The sequence below is a fragment of the Amblyomma maculatum genome, chromosome 10 (genome assembly GCF_055883805.1).
Source record: "Amblyomma maculatum isolate TAMU_Amacu chromosome 10, ASM5588380v1, whole genome shotgun sequence".
In the NCBI taxonomy this organism is placed as follows: Eukaryota; Metazoa; Arthropoda; class Arachnida; order Ixodida; family Ixodidae; genus Amblyomma; species Amblyomma maculatum.
The window spans coordinates 20335075-20342167 of NC_139353.1; the positions used below are offsets into that span (position 1 = coordinate 20335075).

General features: G+C 49.2%; 1 non-coding gene across 1 annotated transcript; it reads left to right on the forward strand.

The window, feature by feature from the left end:
* Positions 1 to 3128: 3128 nt before the first annotated feature.
* Positions 3129 to 3293, forward strand: LOC146175772 (U1 spliceosomal RNA). The gene has a single exon (XR_014701643.1). It is a non-coding gene; the product is annotated as a U1 spliceosomal RNA (small nuclear RNA).
* The last annotated feature ends 3800 nt before the right edge of the window (positions 3294 to 7093 follow it).

Sequence of the window (7093 nt, forward strand, 5' to 3'; positions counted from 1 at the left end):
TTCAAAAATAGCAAGCAGCTTAGAATTATAATTAAAAGAAGCGCGAAAAATACCAGGTGCGTCACTGTACATGAGCAACCTCCACACGCCGTCGCCACATCCTATCATTCCGCGTGTTAAACAAGCTGTCTCTAGTGCTATGCTTTGAATGCCGTCGTATTTAACTTCTATCCGTGCTGATGTCAATCAAAATGCAGTAGCGCGCGCTTGTCGCATTGTAGTGGTAGTTCTGCGACCACGAGTTATTGAACGCTCATCATGTGCTTCCATTTTCACTTTCGCAGATAGAGACTTCCTCGCATACTTACGCGGCAACACTCGCATAAGCACCCACTCGTTGACTAACCAATTCGTTCTCATGGATCCCCCCCCCCCCCTACGCACACACCCACACGCACGGGTGCGCACGAATACATCTCTCTCTCTCTCTCTTTCTTTATGTCAGACTCACTCACTCACTCACTCACTCACTCACTCACTCACTCACTCACTCACTCACTCACTCACTCACTCACTCACTCACTCACTCACTCACTCACTCACTCACTCACTCACTCACTCCCTAAATCTCTCCCTAGTCCCGGAAAACAAACCGGCGGTCTGTAAGCTCTGCTCACGCATTTCCTTTCATCTCCTCCAATCACTGGTCACCAACGGCCGTAGATCCAGAGAGCAACAAATAAAAGTACACAAGGTACGTTCGCACTCGCAGAAGGGGGACCTGCGGAGCAGGCAGAGGGTTCCGCTTCCCACTGGATCGATGTCCCGTCCACGCGAGTCGGCAGATAAGGCGACCGAAATTGCAGCCTAAGAACGCGGAAGTGGTATCGACGGAAGCGGAACAAGCCGAAGGAACAGAGATCGGTCCTCCATTCTCCTTATACTTGCACATATTTTTTCATTGTTGTCCCGTGCTTCGTTATTGACCTAGGCGAAAGCACTTTTTCCCCTGATGTAGACGGTGCCATATCTTACGTCGGTAAATAGCGGTCATATCCAATTTGTCTTGCATAACTGCCAGCTTATGTTGGGGAGCGAATACAGCTGAGAATGACACCTTCGTATATTTTGTGTTCCTTTTCTTTATCTATGGAGAGTGCAAAGAGTACATGCTCCATTTCTAGTTTCGTTTGAATTATAACAGACGTATACTTGTGCCTCTTACGATTGAACTTAAGATATACAGTCGCTTATCCGGTATACAGTCTCTACTTGATATGCTGGCCTAGGAAAAGAAGTGCCATGGCTGAGTTTAAAGCGCGTTATCGTAGGGGCGGTACGCAAGGAGGAGACCCTAAGCGCGAGAGTAAGGCGGCGACTATACGCATGCGATAAGGCCTCTGGATCGACATGCAGGTTGATCCAGAGGCCAATAGCAACAAATTTATGGACCATGCCACGCTGTTTGCCATTGCGTTGTTTAAGGTAGTTTGTACTTTACTATAAGGAAAACGTATCAACAACCTTAGATATGCGGATGATACCACTTTAATGGCAGAAAGTGAAGTGGAACTCAAGAGACTTCTGATGCGCGTACAAGAAGAGAGTGAGAAGTTTGGGCTTAAACTGAACATTAAAAAGACGAAGATCATGGCGTCTTGCCCTATCAAGTCCTGGAGCATCAATGGACAAGAAGTGGAAGCTGTGACAGATTTTCTGTTCTTGGGCGCCAAGATTACCTCGGAAGGAGACTGCAGCCATGAAATTAGGAGACGCCTGCTTCTGGGAAAGAGAGCAATGGTTAGCCTTCACCGCCTAGTAAAGAGCAGAGACATTAGTCTGCCAACCAAGATCCGTATAACCCGTGCTATGGTCTTTCCAGATGTGATGTATGGATGCGAGAGTTGGACTGTGAAAAAGGCTGACCGCCGAAGAATTGACGCGTTTGAATTGTGGTGCTGGCGAAGACTCTTAAGAGTTCCTTGGACTGCCAGAAGATCAAATCAGTCGATATTGTCGACCATAAACCCTGACTGCTCATTGGAGGGTCAAATTCTAAAGTTAAAGCTACTTTGGTCATTTGATGAGAAGAGAGGAGTCGCTGGAGAAAGATTTGATGTTGGGAAAGGTTGAGGGTCGCCGGAGAAGGGGTAGGCAGTGAACGCGATGGTTAGATGGCATTCTCGAGGCATTGCAGATGAAGCTATGTGATGTTAAGAAGATAGTGAGAGACCGGAAAGCGTGGCGTGACATGGTCCATAGGGTCACGAAGAGTCGGACACGACTGAACGCCTGAACTGAACTGACTTTACTATAAAGGTGCAGCTGGTGGTGCGAGGTGGAAAAAAAAAACTTAGAAAACTTACAGCGACCGGTTTACAATTCTCAGATACCTTATAATTGGGACACCCATGGGATATTATAGGATACTGTTATGCACATGTTGACGAGAATGGTCTTCCAATGCGTGGCAAAAATTTCCCTCTACCATTTTCCCTGAGCTCGCAGCAAGTGCACGTTAAAGAACCCCAGGTGGTTGAAATTTCCCGAGTCCTCCACTCCGGCGTCTCTCATAGTCTCAGTCGCATCGGGACGTTGAACCCAACAAACCAAGTTTTCTTGAAAAACATTGTGAGGCGGCTGTGGAAAGTTAATTTATTTTTGTAAAAATCTTGATAGAAATGGTCTAACCCCCCCCCCCCCCCCTTTTCCCCCTTTGGCACAAAGGGGCCGATGGGGTGCCCTTATATAGGCCGCTGTGGTTTGAACCTACAGGTGACAACTACCTTGTTGGGCCGTATGGTATTTTCTGTATTTTATTGCGAAAGCAATGCTTTGCCAGGTTTCGGCCCGTCGCGTAGTCCGTGGCCGCAGCCACGAAGGAGACGAAGACAAAGAAGAAGAATCAGAAGAACGCTCGGTCAGCCGCAGCTACTGCTTCCGCTCCATATTCAGTTCAACAGCGTTGAACTCTTCTCATTTTTATCTGCTTGTGTTGCCGAATATAAAGCACTAAGTGCAATTCCTTTTGCATTTCTTCGCGGACGACCTCGAGACACAAGTAAAACATTTTGTCAAGTCTTCATGTAAATTATTCAGCCAGAAAACTTGTCCGACATGGGGAAAACAACTCGCGCTTCTTCGCAGGTCAGTTTACTTGGCAATGTGGATAGGGGCCATGGCTCAGCATACTTACCTGGTGTTGGCAGATCGGTGATCATGAATACCGTCTGTTCGGGCTGAGGCTGGCCATTGCACTCCGGCTTTGCTGAAGCTCGCCACTACATCAAACTGGTGTAGCTGGGACACGTAATTTTTGGTAGTGCGGGGAGAGGCGTTCGCGCCCTCTCCGCGCCTTACGCAATCAAAAGTAAGAATCTAGCTAATGCTGCGCACCCCCGTATTAGAGAAACTTGCGTTTGCGTCTTCACTCCTTCAGCGTTTGTTTTGGAGGGCGTCGCGTAGCTGGCACATAGAGGCGCGAAGGATGGTGTGATTCTGTTTATGGAATTTAACGTCCCAAATCGAATCAGGATATAATAGACGTCGTAGTGGAGGGCTCCGGAAGTTTAGCATACCTTTGTTCTTTAAAGTGCGCTGACATTCCACAGCCCACGGGCGCCTTGCTTTCCGCCTCCAGCCGCCGCGGCCAGGATTCGAACAGAGGATGACGGACTTGAAACAACAGACGAATTAACTTTAAAAACCATAATAGCACAAAATACTTTACAAAAAAGAGACGGCTACACTGTGCAACAGAGACTGACTGAAACTTAAACGTCGCTCCACGAGCTGGCACGCTCCCTTACACTCCAGCTCAGAGAGAGAGAGAGAGATACTTTATTTTGCAGAGGAATTCGGGTCTCCCAGACCCTCTGGATCCGCGCACGACCCCACCACTGTCAAACGTTTATTCCTAAATTACTCGTGAGGCTGGAAACGATTTTCTGCCTTGACAATTGCGCACTACGACTGCCGGTTCTGTAGGCCCCGGCTTAGTGAAGTCGTTATATGAGAGCTATAACCACAATGGCTCTGTTATCACCGCTTCGCTAAGCCGGGGTCTGCCTGCTGAGCTTCGTCCAGAACCGTGGCGTAACGAACCTTCGAGAATGGGAAGGGGTGTTGGGAGAGAGCACGAACACCGCAGATCTCGCGAGATACGCTCCTCTCCTCTGGCCCGTTAGAGTGACCTGAATTATCCGGACTCGGCGGTTGCCCATGCAGCCTTCTCAACGACACGATGGGAGGCGGACGTTTTTTGGCGGACGCGGCGAAACATTTGAAAATGGATCAGCACGGCCTTACACTGCCTAAGCGGCTAGGGCGTTCGACAATTTCAATTCTCTTTGCGGGGCTCCGAGAGCCAACTTTGACCACATTTTATATCTCTGCCAAGAATTTCAACCACCATCTTGCTGGAACCTCACGGACAAAGAAGGTTGGGAGATCGCGATCTCCAGCTCCGAAGCGGTCTCACAAAGGTGGCTGGTAGAGTGGGCTGGACAGGTCGCCGCACGTCATGGACTGGTGGCCACCATCCGGGATCAAGAGCCAGAACGACTCTAGGACGTAACTCCTTTTAAGGCTCATCAATAAAGTTTTCACCTAACTACCTCAGAAAAACAAAAACCTTTAATTACTATGACGACACCGGAATAATAATAATAATAATAATAATAATAATAATAATAATAATAATAATAATAATAATAATAATAATAATAATAATAATAATAATAATAATAATAATAATAATAATAATAATATCCCGGCCTCGGCGGCAGCTTTTCGATGGAGGTGAAAAGCAAGGCACGCGTACGCTGTACGATGTCAGTGCACGTTAAAGAACCCCAGGTGGTCGAAATTTCCGGAGTCCTCCACTACGGCGTATCTTATAGCCTGAGTTGCTTTAGGGCGTTAAACCCCACAAACCAAACCAATAATTGGTTCACAGGAAAGGAAAGGCGCTGTATCTGTCGCATTGGCTTCTGTGGACACCTGAACCGCGCCGGAAGGAAGGGGAGGAAGGTGAGAGTGAAAGTGGAAAGAAAGGAAGAGGAGCCATAGTGGAGGGCTCCGGAGCAATTTCGACCACCTGGGGATCTTTAACGTGCGCTGAAATCGCACAGCACACGGCAACTTCTGACTGACTGACTGACTGACTGACTGACTGACTGACTGACTGACTGACTGACTGACTGACTGACTGACTGACTGACTGACTGACTGACTGACTGACTGACTGACTGACTGACTGAGAAACTTTATTGAGCAGAGATAAGGGAGGGGGATTTGTAGGTGGGGTCCCTAGTCCGCCGCTGTTATACGCGCGCGTGTCACGAGGGCCCGTTGGAGCCACCTATTCATTCCGTCTCCATCGAAACGAAACCGCCGGCGGTCGGGATCAAACCAGGGTAGTCCGGAACAGTACCGGAAGTACCGTAAAAACCCGCGTATAATACGAGTTTTTTTTCCAACTTTCAGCGTTCCAAATTTCCGCCTCGTATTATTTGCGGATCCCAACCAAAATGTCAAAGTTTTGCGAGAAGTTTTGGTTTCGTTGTTGCCGCGTGGCTACGGCTTGGCTTTGTTATCGATGTGCGGCTACGGCTTGGCTTCGTTGCCCTAACGTGGCCGCACCCCGCAGTGGCCACGACGTCGAGGTGTCGTCTCTTTGTTGTTGAGTCGTCGAGTGCGCACAGCATCAGCGCATGTGCTCTCGTGCAAACCACGGTTCGCGAAAAAGTGCACGCTTTTTTCTTTAAGTGAACGAGCAGGATGCCAGGGTCTCGGAAACAGTACTCGGCTGCTTTTAAGAGAAAGGTGATTTTAGTTGCTGAAAACATCGGCAACAGTGCGGCCGGGAGGCAGTTTGGCGTCACCGAGGGAAGCATCCGCGGATGGCGACGACAGAAAGAAGCCCTTTTCGCGTGCAAGGGAATGCGAAGAAGCTTTCGCGGGCCAAAGAATGGCGCATTCCCGGAAATTGAACTCGCTCTGACGGAGTTCGTACGAGAACAGCGAGCATCGCATCTAGCTGTGAGCGTAGAGCTTATGCAAGCAAAAGCTAGGGAGCTTGCAAGGGAAAAGGGAATTCCGAGCTCCGCCTTCAAAGCAAGCAAGCACTGGATACATCGCTATATGTGCCGTGCTGGATTCTCGCTACGCCGGCGAACCTCGATTTCACAAAAGCTGCCCGAATCCTTCGAAGAGCTGCTGGTGGCTTTTCAGCGCCACGTGATTTCTTTGCGAAAGACCAAAAACTTTCAGCTGGGGCAAATAGGCAATGCTGACCAGACGCCGGTTTACCTGGACATGCCATCGCCCCTCACCGTCCATGAGAAAGGCTCTAAACAAGTTTGTATCCGGTCTACTGGAAACGAGAAGACGCGGGTTACAGTCATGCTATCGTGCACGGCAGACGGCCGCAAGCTCCCGCCCTATGTCATCTTCAAGCGCAAGACAATGCCGAAAGGTGAGGAGCTGCCGAAGAATGTCATCGTGAGATGCCACGAAAAAGGTTGGATGAACGAGGATCTTGTCCTCGACTGGGTGAAGTCAGTGTGGTGCAAACGGCCCGGTGCACTGTTGTCCTTTCCATCCATCCTCGTGCTGGACGCGTTTCGTTGCCATTTGGCCGACTCGGTGAAAAGGCTGCTAAGCGACTGCCGCACAGAACTTGTTGTGATTCCGGGTGGGATGACCTCACAACTTCAGCCTCTCGACGTTTGTGTCAACAAACCCTTCAAGGACGCAGTCAAGCGATGCTACGCGGAATGGATGCGGTCAGGTGAGCCTGCAGTGACGCCGGCCGGGCGGCTGAAGCGAGCATCGCCAGCCACGCTGTGCAAATGGATTGTGGACGCGTGGGCAAGCATCCCAGAGGAGCTTGTGCGCCGTTCGTTTAAGAAGTGCGGCATCTCAAACGCCCTCGATGGCACAGAAGATGAGTACCTGTGGGATGATTTGTCCGACAAAGAAATTTCCGAGGAAAGCGCTGCTGAAGATGAAAGTGATTGAAGTGTGAGGTCCGATTTCAATAAATGTCTTGTTTTTTCTCTCTCGTATTATATGCGGTAAAAACTTTTTTTTTTCCATTTCGCGTCTCCAGAATTTCACCTCGTATTATATTCGGGTTCGTATTATACGC